General features: G+C 35.0%; 1 long non-coding RNA gene across 2 annotated transcripts in view; it reads right to left on the reverse strand.

The window, feature by feature from the left end:
* Positions 1-14,435, reverse strand: part of LOC113928966 — a 59,047-nt gene extending 44,612 nt beyond the window's left edge. Inside the window, exon 1 of one of the 2 annotated variants that reach the window (XR_003522042.1) lies at positions 14,311-14,435. This is a non-coding gene — a long non-coding RNA (uncharacterized LOC113928966). Of the gene's footprint in view, positions 1-14,294 lie in introns of both variants that reach the window. The other variant, XR_003522040.1, reaches the window with a different exon arrangement.
* Positions 14,436-16,651: the final 2,216 nt, after the last annotated feature.

Genomic DNA, 16,651 nt, shown 5'->3' on the forward strand with positions numbered 1-16,651 from the left:
TCCCCCACTCACCCTACAAGATTTATTTTAACACATCCCCTTACTGCACAGTAAGAAGGGAAAATTGATAAAAGAGCAAGAACTTGAGTGAAAGATTTCATTGCACTGTTTCTCATATAATCAAGGCTTGAATGAACATTGAGTTTAAAGTAGATAAAAGACTGCTTCCATAGCTCGGCTATTGTAAATAATGCTGCAGTAAACATAGGGTATATATACCTTTTCAAATTAGTTTTTTTTTTCCTTTGGGTAAATAGTAGTGGAATTATGGGATTATATGGTATTTCTATTTTTAATTTTTTTGAGGAAGCAACAAAAATGTCCACCAACAGATAAATGAATAAAGAAGATGTGGCATACACAGACACACACACACACACACACACACACACACACACACAATAAAAAAGAAAGAGATCTTGCCATTTGCAATGACAATGGATGGACCAAGAAGATACAATGGGCAGAGAACTTCTTCTAACATATACTACAAGAAGAAAAAAAATAAGCTACCTAAAATCAGCATTTCTCCTTTCTAAGTTAGTTTTTCTCCTCTTCATTTCTTCTTTACCCCAACTCAAAATCAGGTAATTTACGGAAACTCTTCTTCTCTAAATATCAAAATACTAAAGAGATATCAAATTACTATGTATTTCAACAATCAGTAACTTTTCAGAGTCATTTAAGGGGCTAAGTTATCATAAATTTTAGGATCCTACTTCTGTAACTTCTAGAGCCAGAAAACTGTTACAAAAATATTTAATATCCCTGATACCAAGCTGATCTGAACATAAAGTCATCCATTAACACTTAGACCAAAATCAGAACAGATGGCTCCTTTCCTATTGAAGCAATTTAGGTACCAGAGGTTATATGAGATAATGCATGCACAGATGTAAACAGAACCCAGATCATACTTCCCATCAAGCTCTTGTAAATGTAACACACACACAGACACCCCTACGGCACAATTCTGCAATGTGAATGGGGATCTGGAACAAAAGACAAGACTCAAGGTCTCAAAGACATATAAAAGTTTATGCAACCTGATTATAAACCACTCACAGTTTGAAGCACTTCTGTAGGAAAAAAGAGAGGAGGGAGCTACTTTTCATTATAAACTGATTCAAATTCACCTGCTCTTTCATTAATTTAGTGCTGCTTAAATTCAAGTAGCAATCCCTTTATTAAAGAAATCAATTATTTTGTAATATGGAGTGTTGAAAAATATTGTCACAATGATAATTAAAATAAGTTCAAATATTAAATTAGGTATAAATCTTTGTTGCTTATAAAACCAAAATGAATTTATAAACTGATTATAAAAATTAAGGTCCAATGAAGTAAACACTATCCTTTATTTATTGTGATGGAAGATGATATTTGCTATGTTGGTTATAAACTTGAGTTATTACCTTACACCTGTCAGAATGGCTAGAATCAAAAAGAAATAACAAATGTCTGTCAGGGTGCAGAGAAAGGGGAACCCTCCTACACTGTTGGTGGGAATGCAAGCTGGTGCAGCCACTCTGGAAAACAGTGTGGAGCTTCCTCAAAAAATTAAAAATAGAACTACCAAACAATCCAGGAATTCCACTAGTGGTATTTACCCAAAGAATATGTTTTGAGTCCTCAATACTATATTATCCTTTCCTTATGGTTTCCTCTTTCTCTCCCCATAACTTTGTAAATTGTCCTGCTATTAAACTATATACTACAGGTAGTCACTACTAAACCTAAAAGGAACTACTGTTGAGTTTTGTCTTTCTACGGAGATCAGTGATCAGAATAATCACCCACTGAAACTTTCATATGCTATGTTTAATTCTGAAATACATTACTACAAAAATAATTGATTCTAATTTGGAATGTGTACTGGATTTAAGAACTGAAGAGATGTTTATGTTTTAGCTCTGTGATAAAAGTACAAAGCAAACAATATATTGTAAGAAGCATAGCTCAAACTATTTGAGAACAAAATTAAAGGATTTTGATCATGCTAGTACAGTACATAAGCCTTGAAGTCAGATATCATAATATGTTCACACCATATTTAACAGACATTCAATTCTTGTTTCGATAAATGAAAGAAAATGTCCTACATAGCCTTGTAAGTCTCCCATCTATCAAAGCTTTATCAACAAATGCCTCATACTAGGTATTCTCTTAATGAATAAAATTACATTTTTAAATGCTCTCCCATTTCAAAATGAAATTTACTACTTAATTTCATCATTTTGCTAATATCAAGTTTCATTAAGATGAATTATTATCAATTAACCTCTCAGAATTAAAGCAATAAATGTAAACAAATTAATGAAATTCAGTGGAATAAATTCAAGTTTGTGCCCTACTAAGAGAGAAAATGATTAATCCTACATAAAATGTTACTTTTAATAATGGACATAAAATAGGCAATGTCAAAATTCTACCAATTTTCAAATTCTTGAGTACACTTTAAAAATCTCTTATCCATAAATTGCATGATTGCTATTCTAATCAAAATCTCAGTTTATCATTTATATAAAATGAAACTATATACCCAAAATAATTCCCATAAGCCGATTACATTATAACTTCACCCAACACTTTCACAGTACAACGTCATTCATGAGGTGGAATGTGCAGGCCTTGAAAGTTATATTTGCAAAGCCTTTTAATGAGTTATTATACTTCGTATCTTCAGTAGGCCATTCCAGATTCACTCTCTTTTTCTACCCTGCTTTGCCTCAAGTAGGCGTGAACTGACTCCCTTACCTACTGGTTTCCTGTTGGATTTAACCCATGGTAGATACAGTCAGGAATTTGAGAGAAAGGGATTGGAAAAGAGAACAGGGGCAAAGTACTTATTCCCCAGACTCTCTCCTTTCTGGGTCAGTGTATACTGGTTACAACCCTCTACTGAGGATCATGATTTTTATCAGCTGATCTTTAGAGTACACTCCATACTAATATTGTCTAAGAGAAATATAATCCAAGTAATGCATATAATTTTAATTTTTCTACTAGCCACATTTTTTATAGAAAGAGATATAATTAATTTCAATGTATTTCATTTATTTATCACAAGGCACCCAAAATATTATTGTTGCAATATTGAACCAATGTAAATGATTAATGAGGTATTTTACCTTCCATTTTCACCCTAACTCTTAGAAATCCAGTGTATATATTAAACTTATAGCACCCCTGAATTCAGACTAGCCACATTTTAAGTCCTCAATACTATATTAACCTTTACTTATGGTTTCCCTTTCTCTCCCATAACTTTGTAAATAGTCCTTTTACTAAACTCTCTTCAATAAAAATATGATAAAAACAGAGAGAGAGTCAAAACATAAGAGACTCTTAACTCTAGGGAACAAACTGAGGGTTATTGCAGGGGAGGGGGGTGGGGGATGGGATACCTGGATGGCAGGCATGAAGGAGGGCACGTGATGTAAAGAACACTGGGTGTTATATGCAACTGATGAGTCACTGAACTCTACACCTGAAACTAATAATACACTGTATGTTAACCAAATTGAATTTAAATAAAAAAAATAACTCTCCTCAAATTACCCACATAGCTGTATATCTACATTCTGTCAGAATGAAAATGATACACATGGGGAAATGGATGATATAATGGTTAAGAAAAAGTAGTGTCTGAAATTATACAATTACAGTACAGTCTCAGCTACATGAAAAATGCACATAAAAGAAACTGCAAGGAAGTATCACAAGATGTTTACCTAAAATAATGAAATTACCAGCATTTTCTTTTTCTTGGTCCTTTACTATACTCCAAATTGTATGAAATTCATAAAAGAGAATTTTAAATGTCAAAACAAAAATTCAATATTATACTTAGCAAAACTGATAAGCTGAATAAACTCACAGAGACTGACTATTTGTTCTCACCTCTCACAATAGCAGAACCCACCCCAAAAGGCCTATCAAAAGGAAACTGAAGTCAATCAAATATAGATTTATGGTATAAACAGAATGTCAAACAAACTGAAAATAATATCACTTTCAGCAAATCTATACATTTCTCAGGAAGGGGAGTCAAACACTCCTGAGTTCAGAGAATGCTGCTAGTACCCTGAGTTTTCAACATTCATAGTTCCCTTCGTTCACAATATAGGTCTGGAGAACAAAGTCAGCACATATGGTCCACTGTAATGCTTAGACTAAAATTAGTAATCAAATATTAAACTGGATTTAAATGTGGAGAATTTCTAGATTTTCACTTCAAAATCTACGTGGCAGTGAACACAGAGAACACAGCAAGTAAGTGAAAAAAGGGCACCTCAATACCAGTCGTCTCCTTCAGTCATTATCTTCTCTGTCACCCCAAGAAACAAAGCCCATTCAGAGTCGGAAAGGACGGAACAAATGATATGATTGTATGTAATCGTTTCCTTCTTTAACTATTTGGCTTTACCACCCTAGCAGCCTTCCAGTAGACATTCCCTAATATCTGTGTAAAACACTTCAGCTTCCTTTTTGTTGCCCACATCGGCCTCCGCTAATGCCTTTTATAAATCCAGCTTTATTGTAATAACAAAAATAATCCAATAATTTCAGTATCTAAAAAAATATTAAATAATAAAACATCCATTGAATGGAATACTGTGCAACTATTAAAATTAATGTTATAAAAACGTATTTCATGCACTACAATGTGGATGTACTTAATGTTACTCAACTGTACATGTAAAAGCAGTTAGAATGGTAAAATTTATATTATATATATTTTACTATAATAAAGAAAGACAATTTGATAACATGGGACATGCTCACAATGTATTGTGGGGTTTTTTGGTTTTGTGTGTGTGTGTGTTTGTGTTGAGAGAGTACAAGCAGGGGAGAGTGGCAGGCAGAGGCAGAGGGTGGGCAGGCTGTCCGCCGAGCAGGGAGCCTGATGCAGGGCTTGATCCCAGGACCTTGGGATCATGACCTGAGCCAAAGGCAGATGCTTAACTGAGCCACTCAGGTGCCCAGTATTGTGGCTTTTTTATTTAAAATATTACAGTATGATGAACCAATATAGTATGGGAACCAATCATTAAACAAAGGGAATCGATGATCTCATTTGTCCACTGTATAAAATTTAGAAAAGCTCACAGAAAATATTAAAAACCTCCTTTATCATCTAGCTATAACCACTGCTAACCACTATATATCCCTAAAATGGGATGGATCAACAGATATTGATCCCTACTACTGTCATCCTCTATCCACATTCCCTAATAATCTCTTCACCGTAGGCAAATAACACCCAGACCATTATCTTCTCATTTCTCATCAAATCCCACACGTTTCAAGGCCCATGGGTGGTTCAGTCAGTTAAGCTCTGACTCTGGGTTTCAGCTCAGGTCATGATCCCCGGGTCCTGAGATCAAGCCCTGCATCAGGCTCCACGCTCAGCAGGGAGTCTGCTTCCCCTCTCCCTCTGCCCCTCCTTCCTCCCTGACCCCCCCTGTGCGCTCTCTCAATCTCTCTCTCTCTCTCTCTCTCTCTAAAATAAATAATCTTTAAAAAAACATCCCACACATTTCACTAATAGTTCAAACATCCTTTTTCCCTTACCTGTTATTTGTCTGAATAAAAACAGCTAAAATGTAACTGTGTGCTTACTATTTTACCATTCTATCTATTTATCTATCTATCTTGTTTAATCCTTACAAATCCCCTGTGAAGTAGGTACCGTTATTTTCCTTACGTTACATCTGATAAAACTGAGGTTTTGAGAGATCAGTTACTTTTTTCAAGATCATTTAACTAGAGGATGGTGGAACCACATTTCAGATGCAAGTCAGCCAACTCCAAGGCCTGTGAGCTTAACTATTCAGAATATACTTCTCACTTTTGTATAGGCACAAATAAAAATCTAGCCTCACAATCCAATGATTAAATCAAACCTAAGTTTAATTACAAGTTTTCAGATTCATTAAACAGTCCTATTGATCCGTTCCCAAATGCTCTGTCTCAGTAAGCAAAACTGGTAAACAGGATTATTCAACTTCTATAACCATAGTTGTCAAATTAGAAAGATCCCTCTAGGGATGAAAGATCTATACATTGAAAACTATAAGAAATTGATGAAATAAATTGAATACAAAAATAATTGGAACAAATCAACCAATGAATGGATAAAGGTGTAGCGCATATATATATATATATATATATATATATATTCCATACACACAATGGACTATTAAGCCATCAAAAAGAATGAAATCCTGCCATTTGCAATGACATGGATAGAACTAGAGGATATTATGCTAAGTGAAATAAGTTAATCAGAGAAAGACAAATACCATATGATTTCACTCGTATGTGGAATTTAAGAAACAAAACAGATGAACATAGGGGAAAGGAAGGAAAATAAAGTAAGAGGAAAACAGAGAAGGAGGCTTCTTAACTATAGGGAATAAAGTGAGGGTTGCTGGAGGGATGGTGGTTGGGGGGATGGGGTAACTGGGTGATGGGCATTAAGGAGGGCATGTGATGTAATGAACACTGGGTGTTATATGCAGCTGATGAGTCACTGAATTCTACCACTGAAATTAATAATACAGCATGTTAATTAAATTGAATTTAAATAAAACATTCAAAAAATAAACAAATAGAACAATATTCTATGCTCATGGATTAGAAGAATTAATACCGTTACAATATCCGTACTGCCCAAACAATCTAGAGATTCAATGCAATCTCTATCAAAATTCCAATGGCATTTTTTCACAGAAATAGAGCAATCCTAAAACTGGCATGGAACTATAAAAGATGCAAAAAACCCAAAATTTTCTAATACAGGAAGCTATAGTAATCAAAACAATGTAATGTTGACATAAAAGCAGTCACAAAGATCAGTGAAATAGAATACAGAGCCCAAAATAAAGCCACACATATAAGGTCAACTAATCTACAATAAAGCAGCCAAAAATACACGAGCAGTCTCTTCAATAAATGGTGTTGAGAAAAATGGTCAGCCACATGTAAAACAATGAAACAAGACCCCTATTTTGCACCATAGTCAAAAATTAACTCAAAATTGATCAAAGATTTGAATGTAAGACCTAAGACCATATAACTGCTAGAAGAAAATGTAGGTGGCAAGCTCCTTGATATTGGTCTTTTAGATTTAATACCAAAAGGAAAAGCAACAAAAGCAAAAATAAATAAATGGGACTCCATCAAACTAAATGCTTCTGCACAGCAAAGGAAACCATCAACAAAGGAAAAGGCAACCTACTAAATGGGAGAAAATATTTGCAATTCCTACATATGATAAGAGCTTAATATCTAATATATATAAAGAACTCATACAAATCAGCCAAAAAAGAAACAATCTGATTAAATAGTGGGCAGAAGATCTGAATAAACATTTTACCAACAAAGACATATGGATGGTCAAAGGACACATAAAAAGCTGCTCAGCATCACTAATCATCAGGGAAATGCATATCAAAATCACAATGTCACATTTCACAGCAGTCAGAATAACTAGTAAAAAAAAGAAGAAATAAAGAAAGAACAAGTGTCGGTGGGGATGCGGAGAAAAGGGAACCACTGTGTATGTTTGGTGAGAATATAAATCGGTGCAGCCACTATGGAAAAGAGTGGGAAGGCTCCTCGAAAATTTAAAGACTAAAACTACCATATGATCCAGCAGTTCCAGTTCTGGATATTTATCTGATGAAAATGAAACACTAACTCAAAAAGATATATGCATCCCCATGTTCACTGCAACATTATTTACAAGAGTCAAGATACAGAAGCAATCTAACCATCCATTAATGGGTGAAAAAGGAAAATGTGAGATATGTGCATACATAAATACACACACACACACACACACATACATATATACACAACACATATATACGTATATGTATATATACACATATATATATACAGATACATGCATACACACAAAATGGAATATTATTCAGCCATAAAAAAGGAAATCTTCCATTTGTGACAACACGGGTAGACCTTGACAGCATTATACTGAGTGAACTTAAGTCAGACAAAGAAAGATATGTATGATCTCGCTTACATGTGGAATCTAAAGACAAAAAACAAAACCAAGTTCATGGATACAGAGAACACACACAGATTGCCTAAAGTAGGGTCCAGGGGCTGGGCAAAATGGATGGAGGGGCTTAAAAAGTACAAACTCCCATTTACAAAATAAATAAGTCATGGGAATTTTACATACAGAATGGGGACTATAGTTAATAATATTGTGTATTTGAAAGTTGCTTAGAGAATATATCTTCAAAGTTTTTATCACAAGAAAAAAATGTATAACTATGTATGGTGATGAATGTTAACTAGACTTGGTGTAGCAATCATTTTGCAAAATATATAAATATCAAATGATTGTGTTGTACAACTAAAACAAATATACTATCAAATGTTTATATCTAACTTGAAAGTATTTTAAAGATCTCTCTCAGTATCTGATAGGACAAGCAAACAAAAAATAAGTCAATAAAGATATAAAATATTTAAAGAATATGATTACACAACTTGACAATGCTGGCATATCAAATACTATACCCAATGATAGAATACACTGGTGCTTGAGGGGATATGAATCACGTCACAAAACAGACTATATACTAGCTCATAAAACACATATCAAACATTTCACAGTAGTGTAACAATACAGAGTATGCTGTCTGACCATAAGGAAACTAAACAAGCATTCATTAATAAAAAGATAACTCGAGGGGCACCTGGGTGGCTCAGTCGGTTAAACATCCACCTCTAGCTCAGGTCATGATCTCAGGGTCCTGGGATAGAGCCCTGTATCAGGCTCCCTCCTCAGCAGGGAGTCTGCTTCTCCCTTTCCTTCTGCCCCTCCCCCTCTACCCCCTCACTGCCCCCTTCATGCTCATTCATGCTCTCGCACGCACTCTCTCTCAAATAAATAAATAAATAAATAAATCTTAAAAAAAGATAACTAGAGAAGCTCTAAATGTTTAGAAATTAGGAAACACAAACCTGAGTTGCAGATCAAAGAAAAAAATCACAATGGAATTTTGAAGTGAGTAATAATGAAGAAACAATACATTAGAACTCGTGGTCACTGTATGCTAACTAACTTGAATTTAAATAAAAAAAGAAATTGTGGAATGTAGCTAAAGCAACGCTTAGATGATAATTTATAGGTCAAAATGGATAAAAAATAGAAATGTTGAAAAATATATAAACAAGCTTCCACCTCGAGAAGTACTAGGAAAGGCAAAATAAGTTGAAAGAAAAAATATTAATAAGAGCAAAATAAAATAAAAAGCAAATATTCAACAAAGAGAAAAGCTATGAAATTATAAGCTCACTCATTGGAAAAATCAATAAACCCTAGTAAGAATAAGGAAAAAAAAACCAGAAAAACCACAAATGATCAGTAAGAGAAATAAAAAAGAGAACATTCTATAGATTGTACAGTTTTTCAAAAAATAAAGGAAGACATTATAAACATATTTCTAACAATAAATTTAAAAATTTAGAAAAAAGACCAATTCCTTGAAAAATACAACTTAAAAAAATTGACATGAAGAGATATAAAACCAGAATTTTCCTGTACCTATTGAAGATATTGAAACCATTATTTAAAACTTTTCAACAACAACAACAAAAACTCTAGTCCCAGAATTTCCTGGGTATGAAGACTCATTATAAAGCTATGGTCATTAAGACAATATAGTCTCAAATCAATGGAAAAGAATACAGTCCCATAATTGGCATATACACACCCCCCCACACACACACACATAGTCACTTGATTAATTATAAAGACAGCAATTCAATTCAGTGTGGAAAAGGATAGTCCTTTTCATAAAGGTGCTGGAGCAACTAAATAAAAATAAATATGAATATTACAAACATATATGAATGACAGGAGGAGAAAAAGCTGACCTCCCCACCTCAACCACTTAAAAAAGTTAATTCAAGGTAAATCACAGATCTAATATACAAACCAAAGCAATACATCTTCTAGAAGAGATCATAGGACAATCTCTTCATAACCTTGGAGCAAAGACCTTTTAAGTCAACCAGAATCAGCACTAATCATAAAAGAAAATATTGAATAATTGGACTTCATTTATATTAAGAGCTTGTGTTGATCAAAGTTCACCATTAAAAGAGTAAAAAGGCAAGCCACTGACTAGGTAATATATCTGCAAAGCTTATACTCAAAGATGGAATAATATCCAGGATATATTAAGGATTGTTACTTATCAATAAGAAAAAAAAAAGACAACCCTATTTTTAATAGGTTAAAAAACCTTTAAATAACAAATGCAACTGACCAATAAACATAATAAAAAAAATACCCAATACAATTATTTAATGGGAAATACACATTAAGCCCACAATGGTAAGGCTAAATAGACAATACCAAATGGCAAGAATGTGGAGAAATTAGAACTCTCAAGCATCATTCATGAAAATATAGCTGGTAAAACTATTTTGGAAAAATGCTTGGCAGCATCTATTAAAGCTACACATATACCTATATGTGGCACACAAATTCCACTCCTGGGCATACACCCAACAGAAATGAGCGTTTCTGTCCACTAAAAAATTATATAAGGATGTTGAAGGTAATAATTCATACCTGCAAATACTGGAAATAATCCAAACGTCCTCCAACAGCAGAGCAGATAAATAAATTATGATATATTCACACATTAGAATACAACTCAGCAATAAAAACAAGCAAATTACTAACAAATGCAACAATAAAGTGAATCCAAATAAACAATGTTGAGCAAAAGAAGCCATATGCAACAGGGTACAGTTTGTACACTCCATCATGATAAATGAAAGAATAGTGGTATGTACTTGGGAAGGGCATGGGGAAGTCATGTAGGGTGTTAGAAACATTTTATACTTTTGTTTGGGTGATAATTACATTTGGAAAAAATCTCGGAGCTTCCCACTAAGATCTGTGTACTTCAGTCTAATACATCACTTTTTAAAAAAATGAATAAAAAACCGGGATGCCTGGGTGGCTCAGCTGGTTAAAAGTCTGCTTTTGGCTCAGGTCATGATCCCAGGGTCCTGGGATGGAGCCCTGCATCGGGCTCCCCTGCTCATGTTTGCTCGCTCTCTTTCAAATAAATAAATAAAATCTTTTTTAAAAAATGAACAAAAAACAAATTGAAAATAATACAGACGCCCTATGCAAGGCAGTAAAAAAAAAAAGTGAGTGATACAAGAGTTCAGAGGACTCTCAGGACAGTTAAATCTAAAATGGAAAGTAAAGCCATAAGATTTGGAATGACTCTTGCATAGGCAGGAATGAGATAAGCACCAAGAGTAAGTATATGAGTAAACTATACAGTGAGGAAATATAACTCATATGCAATTGATGAGTATTTCAAGTAAAATAATACAGATGAGCAGTTTCCAAATTATGTCCTCAGACCAGCACCATCAACATCAGCTGCCAACTTGTTGGAAATTCAAAAACTATACAATTTCAGTCATATGTGGAATTGAAGAAACAAATGAGCAAAGTGGAAAAAAAAAAAGAGAGAGCGAGAGAATAGATAAGTGAATGAAGAAACAGACTCTTCACTATAGAGAACAAACTGATGGTTACCGGAGGGGAGGTGGGGGGGAGGATGGGTGAAGTAGGTGATGGGGATTAAGAAGTGTACTTGTGATAAGCACTGGGTGTTGTAATGGAAGTGCTGAATCACAATATTGTACACCAGCAACTAATATTACACTGTATTTTAACTAAATGGAATTTAAATTAAAACTTTAAAAAAAGAGGTCTGGGCTAGGCATTTGATATAGGAATAGAATATACAAAGTAATTAATTCCAAAAGAATTTATAAATTGCTACATATTGCTAGTTCCTAGGGATGGAAAGATGAACAGAAATAGACCCTACCATTATTGCCAACAATAGATAATCTACATCAGAGAATCTCTACTTTCAATCTCAAGACTCCTTTCACTCTTAAAAAGTTACTGAGGACCCCAAAAAAGCTTTTTTTATATGGGTTATATCTAGCAATATTTACCACATTAAAATTAAAATTGAGAAATTAAAATGTGTACCTATTAATTCATTTAAATAACAGTAAACCCCCCACATGTGTTTTTTATGAAGAATTTCTTTCCAAAAGCAAAACAAAAAAATTTGTCAGTGAATAATGTGGATTTCTGCAAATCTCTTTAATGTCTAGCTTAAGAGGAATAGCTGGGGTCTCATATCTGCTTCTGCATTCAATCTACTGGAAGAGAATTATTTGGCTGAAGTATGTGAAGCAAATCTGGTCTCTCACAGACAGGTAACTAGAAAAGTATTTCAATAAACTTTGCAGATCATGGTGGATATTTTCCTTTAATATACCCCCAAACTCAACCAGGGACAGTTTCCTAATAATTAGTTGCAATGTGATATCTGAAACCAAATGAACAAACTTTTCATACTCTACAGACAGGAGACAATTAGAGTGAACAAGGCAAATAACATCTATTAAGACTGTTATTAAAATAGTTTTGGCTTTGAGGACCTTCAAAAGGATCTCATGGAAACTTGCAAGGATCCCCAAACCATTCTTTGAGAATATTTGGCAAAAGTCAAAATTGTCAACATGGTGTACACAGCTTTGTATACTCTGATCCATGCTACCTCTCCGAGCTCATCTTCTACCAAACTTCCCTCTGCTTCCTGTGGTCCAGCCACTGTCACCTCCTGCTGTTCATGGAAACCTCTAAGTACAGCCCTACCTCAAAATCTTTGATTTTGTAACTTCCTCAGCCTGAAACACTTTCCTCATAGATTACCACATATCTCATACTACCTTATTTCACTCAGATCTGTAAAAGTTACCTTATTTGGAAATAGAGTCTTTAAAGATGTAATCATATTAAGGTGAGGTCATTAGGGTAAGTCCTAATTCAATGACTGGTATCCATAAAAGAAGAGAGAAATTTTGACACGGAAACACACAGAGGGACAAAGCCATGTGAAGAAAGAGACAGGGATTGTAATAATATAAGTACAAACCAAAGAACACCAGGGATTGGCAGCCATCACCAGAAGCTAGGAGAGAGGCATGGAACAGATTCATCCTCAGAGCCCTTGGAAGGAGCCAACCCTGCCAACATCTTGATTGCAGAATTCTAGCCTCCAGAACTGTAAAAGAGTAAACTTCTACTGTGTTCAGCCACCAAGTTGATGGTACTTTTGATGCAAAAGTTTAAATAAGGAGGAAGACATTAATCTCTCATGCAAAATTACTCCAAATAATTTATGTAGCTACTTCACCCTCAAGGAAGTAGAGCAGACCTCCCCACTTTCATGTAAATTTAGGCTGCACACAGTGACTTCCTGCCAAAAAGTATAGTATGAAAGAGCAGTGTTGTGGAGATTATAGGAGAGAAACCCAACAAAGGTCAATATCAACCGTGATAAGTCCTGTGGATAATATGCAACAATGATAAAATGTGAAAATGGCACTTTACCTCTATGGTCTTCCTTCCAAAAACTCATAACCCTAGTCTAATCATAAGAAAACCATGCAACAGATTTCAAGGACATTCTACAAAATACCTGACCAGTACTCCAATAAACTGTCAAGATCATCAAAAACAAAGAAGGCCTAGAGAAATAAAATACATTTTAAAATAAGGTTTATTAAAAAGAAAGCAATGGACAAGAATCACTAGAATTTAGCTCACCACTACTACCAACGCAGATTAAATTATAAAGTCATCATTCAGAGCCATTCTATCTGGTACTGATTGTACCACACTTCCCATATTTTACCATTTAAAAAAGTATTTATTCAGTGCACACTATGTACCATAGCAGACGCTATTATGGGAGCTAAGAATTAAGCGATGGCTAAAACCAAATCCTTTCTCAGAGTAGTTCACATTCCGATGTGAACACACTGCAGTTCTTAAACATGGTCAAAGATGTATGCAGGTTCCTACATAATCCTCAACATACAATTCCAAGTACTCAACCCAGAGGATCCACAGCTAGACAATCTTCCGTGAAAACATTTAGGCAAATTAGCCTACTCTTAATATGGGGTACTTGGTAGCCCCCAAAATGGCCAATACCACAACAAATGGACTTCTCCTTACAGAAGCCACAGAATTTAAAGATTTTTTTCCTCAAGATACAGGAGAGCTATACATTTTCAAAAGAGCTTGAAGAAAAAGAATTAAAATACTAAAAGGAAAAAGGATAGTTGAGAGATGCATTTTGCCCAACTATTTGCTATTTACGTCTACCTACAAAGTAAATGCTTACCTCAAATCCAACTAACCTTTCCAACACCAATTCCCAGCACACCAGCTACTCCGCCAGAAATAGTTCAATGCTCTTGCTACCTGGTATGAAACAACGGAACAATTGGAGACCTCTCTCTTTTCTGTGCCTGTACACTGGTACACACATCATTGAGTGAGCAACTATGTCTGGTTCACCGCGCCTGTGCTGTCTCTCAAATCCACCCATTCCTTCCAGTTCTTACTGCCCCACAAAAGGCCCCATTGATTTCTCTTTTTTCCCTTTTTTAATTAAATTCAATTAATTAACATACAATGTATTATTTGTTTCAGGGGCACAGGTCTGTGATTCTTCAGTGCTCATTACAACACATACCCTCCCCAATGTCTATCACCCAGCCACCCCATCCCTCCCACCCTCCTCCCCTCCAGCAACCCTCAGTTTGTTTCCTATGATTAAGAGTCTCTTATGGTTTGTCTCCCTCTCTGGTTTCGTCTTGTTTCGTTTTTTCCTCTCTTCCCCTATGATCCTCTGCCTTGTTTCTTAAATTCCACATATCAATGAGATCATATGATAATTGTCTTTCTCTCATTACTTATTTTGCTTAGCATAATATCCTATAGTTCCAACCACGTCATTGCAAATGGTAAGATTTCAATTTTTGATGGCTGCATAATATTCCATTGTATATATATATACCACATCTTCTTTATCCATTCATCTGTCAATGGACCTCTGGGCTCTTTCTATAGTTTGGCTATTGTGGACATTGCTGCTATAAACATCGGGGTGCATGTACCCCTTAGGATCCCTACATTTGTATCTTTGGGGTAAATACCCAGTAGTGCAATTGCTGGGTCATAGGGTAGCTCTATTTTCAACTTTTTGAGGAACCTCCATACTGTTTTCCAGAGTGGCTACACCAGCTTGCATTCCCACCAGCATTATAAGAGAGTTCCACTTTCTCCACATCCTTACCAACATCTGTCATTTCCTGACTTGTTAATTTTAGCCATTCTGACTAGTGTGAAGTGGTATCTCATTGTGGTTTTGATCTGTATTTCCCTGATGCCAAGTGATGTTGAGCCTTTTTTCCTATGTCTGTTGACCATTTTATGTCTTCTTTGGAGAAGTGTTTGTTTGTGTCTTCTGCCCATTTCTTGATTGGATTATTTGTTCATTGGGTGTTGAGTTTGATAAGTTCTTTATAGATTTTGGATACTACCCTTTATCTGATATGTCATTTGCAAATATCTTCTCCCATTCTGTCAGTTCTCTTTTGGTTTTGTTAACTGTTTCCTTTGCTGCGCAAGAGAATTTTATCTTGGTGAAATCCCAATAGTTCATTTTTTTTCTTGCTTCCCTTGCCTTTGGTGATGTTTCTAGGAAGAAGTTGCTGCGGCTGAGGTCGAAGAGGTTGCTGCCTGTGTTCTCCTCTAGGATTTTGATGGATTCCTGTCTCACATTGAGGTCTTTCATCCATTTGGAGTCTATTTTTGTGTGTGGTGTAAGAAAGTGGTCCAGTTTCATTCTTCTGCATGTGGCTATCCAATTTCCCAATACCATTTGTTGAAGAGACTGTCTTGTTTCCCTTGGATATTCTTTCCTGCTTTGTCAAAGATTAGTTGACATAGAGTTGAGGGTCCATTTTTGGTTTCTCCATTCTGTTTCATTGATCTATGTGTCTGTTTTTGTGCCAGTACCATACTTTCTTGATGATTACAGCTTTGTAATAGAGCTTGAAGTTCAGAATTACACAATTGTGTAATTGTGACCAGCTTTTTCTTTTTCAACATTCCTTTGGCCATTCAGGGTCTTCTCTGATTCAATACAAATTTTAGGATTGTTTCTTCCAGCTCTTTGAAAAATGCCAACGGTATTTTAAAAGGGATTGCATTGAATGTATAGATTGCTCTAGGTAGCATAGACATTTTCACAATATTTGTTCTTCTAATCCATGAGCATGGAACATTTTTCCATTTCTTTGTGTCTTCCTCAATTTCTTTCATGAGTATTCTAAAGTTTTCTGAGTACAGATCCTTTGCCTCTTTGGTTAGGTTTATTCCTAGGTATCTCATGGTTTTGGGTGCAATTGTAAATGGGACCAATTCCTTAATTTTTCTTTCTTCTGTCTTGTTGTTGGTGTATAGGAATGCCACTGATTTCTGTGTGTTGATTTTATACCCTGCCATTTTACTGAATTCCTGTATGAGTTCCAGCAAGTTTTATTTATGTAGTGCAAAATTAACATTGATTGATTTGTGGATGTTGAACCAACCTTGCAGCCCAGGAATGAATCCCACTTGGTCATGCTGAATAATCCTTTTATTGTACTGTTGGATCCTACTGGCTAGATTTTTCTCCTCTTAACATACTTT

This window comes from Zalophus californianus, chromosome 5, assembly GCF_009762305.2.
Source record: "Zalophus californianus isolate mZalCal1 chromosome 5, mZalCal1.pri.v2, whole genome shotgun sequence".
Classification (NCBI taxonomy): domain Eukaryota; kingdom Metazoa; phylum Chordata; class Mammalia; order Carnivora; family Otariidae; genus Zalophus; species Zalophus californianus.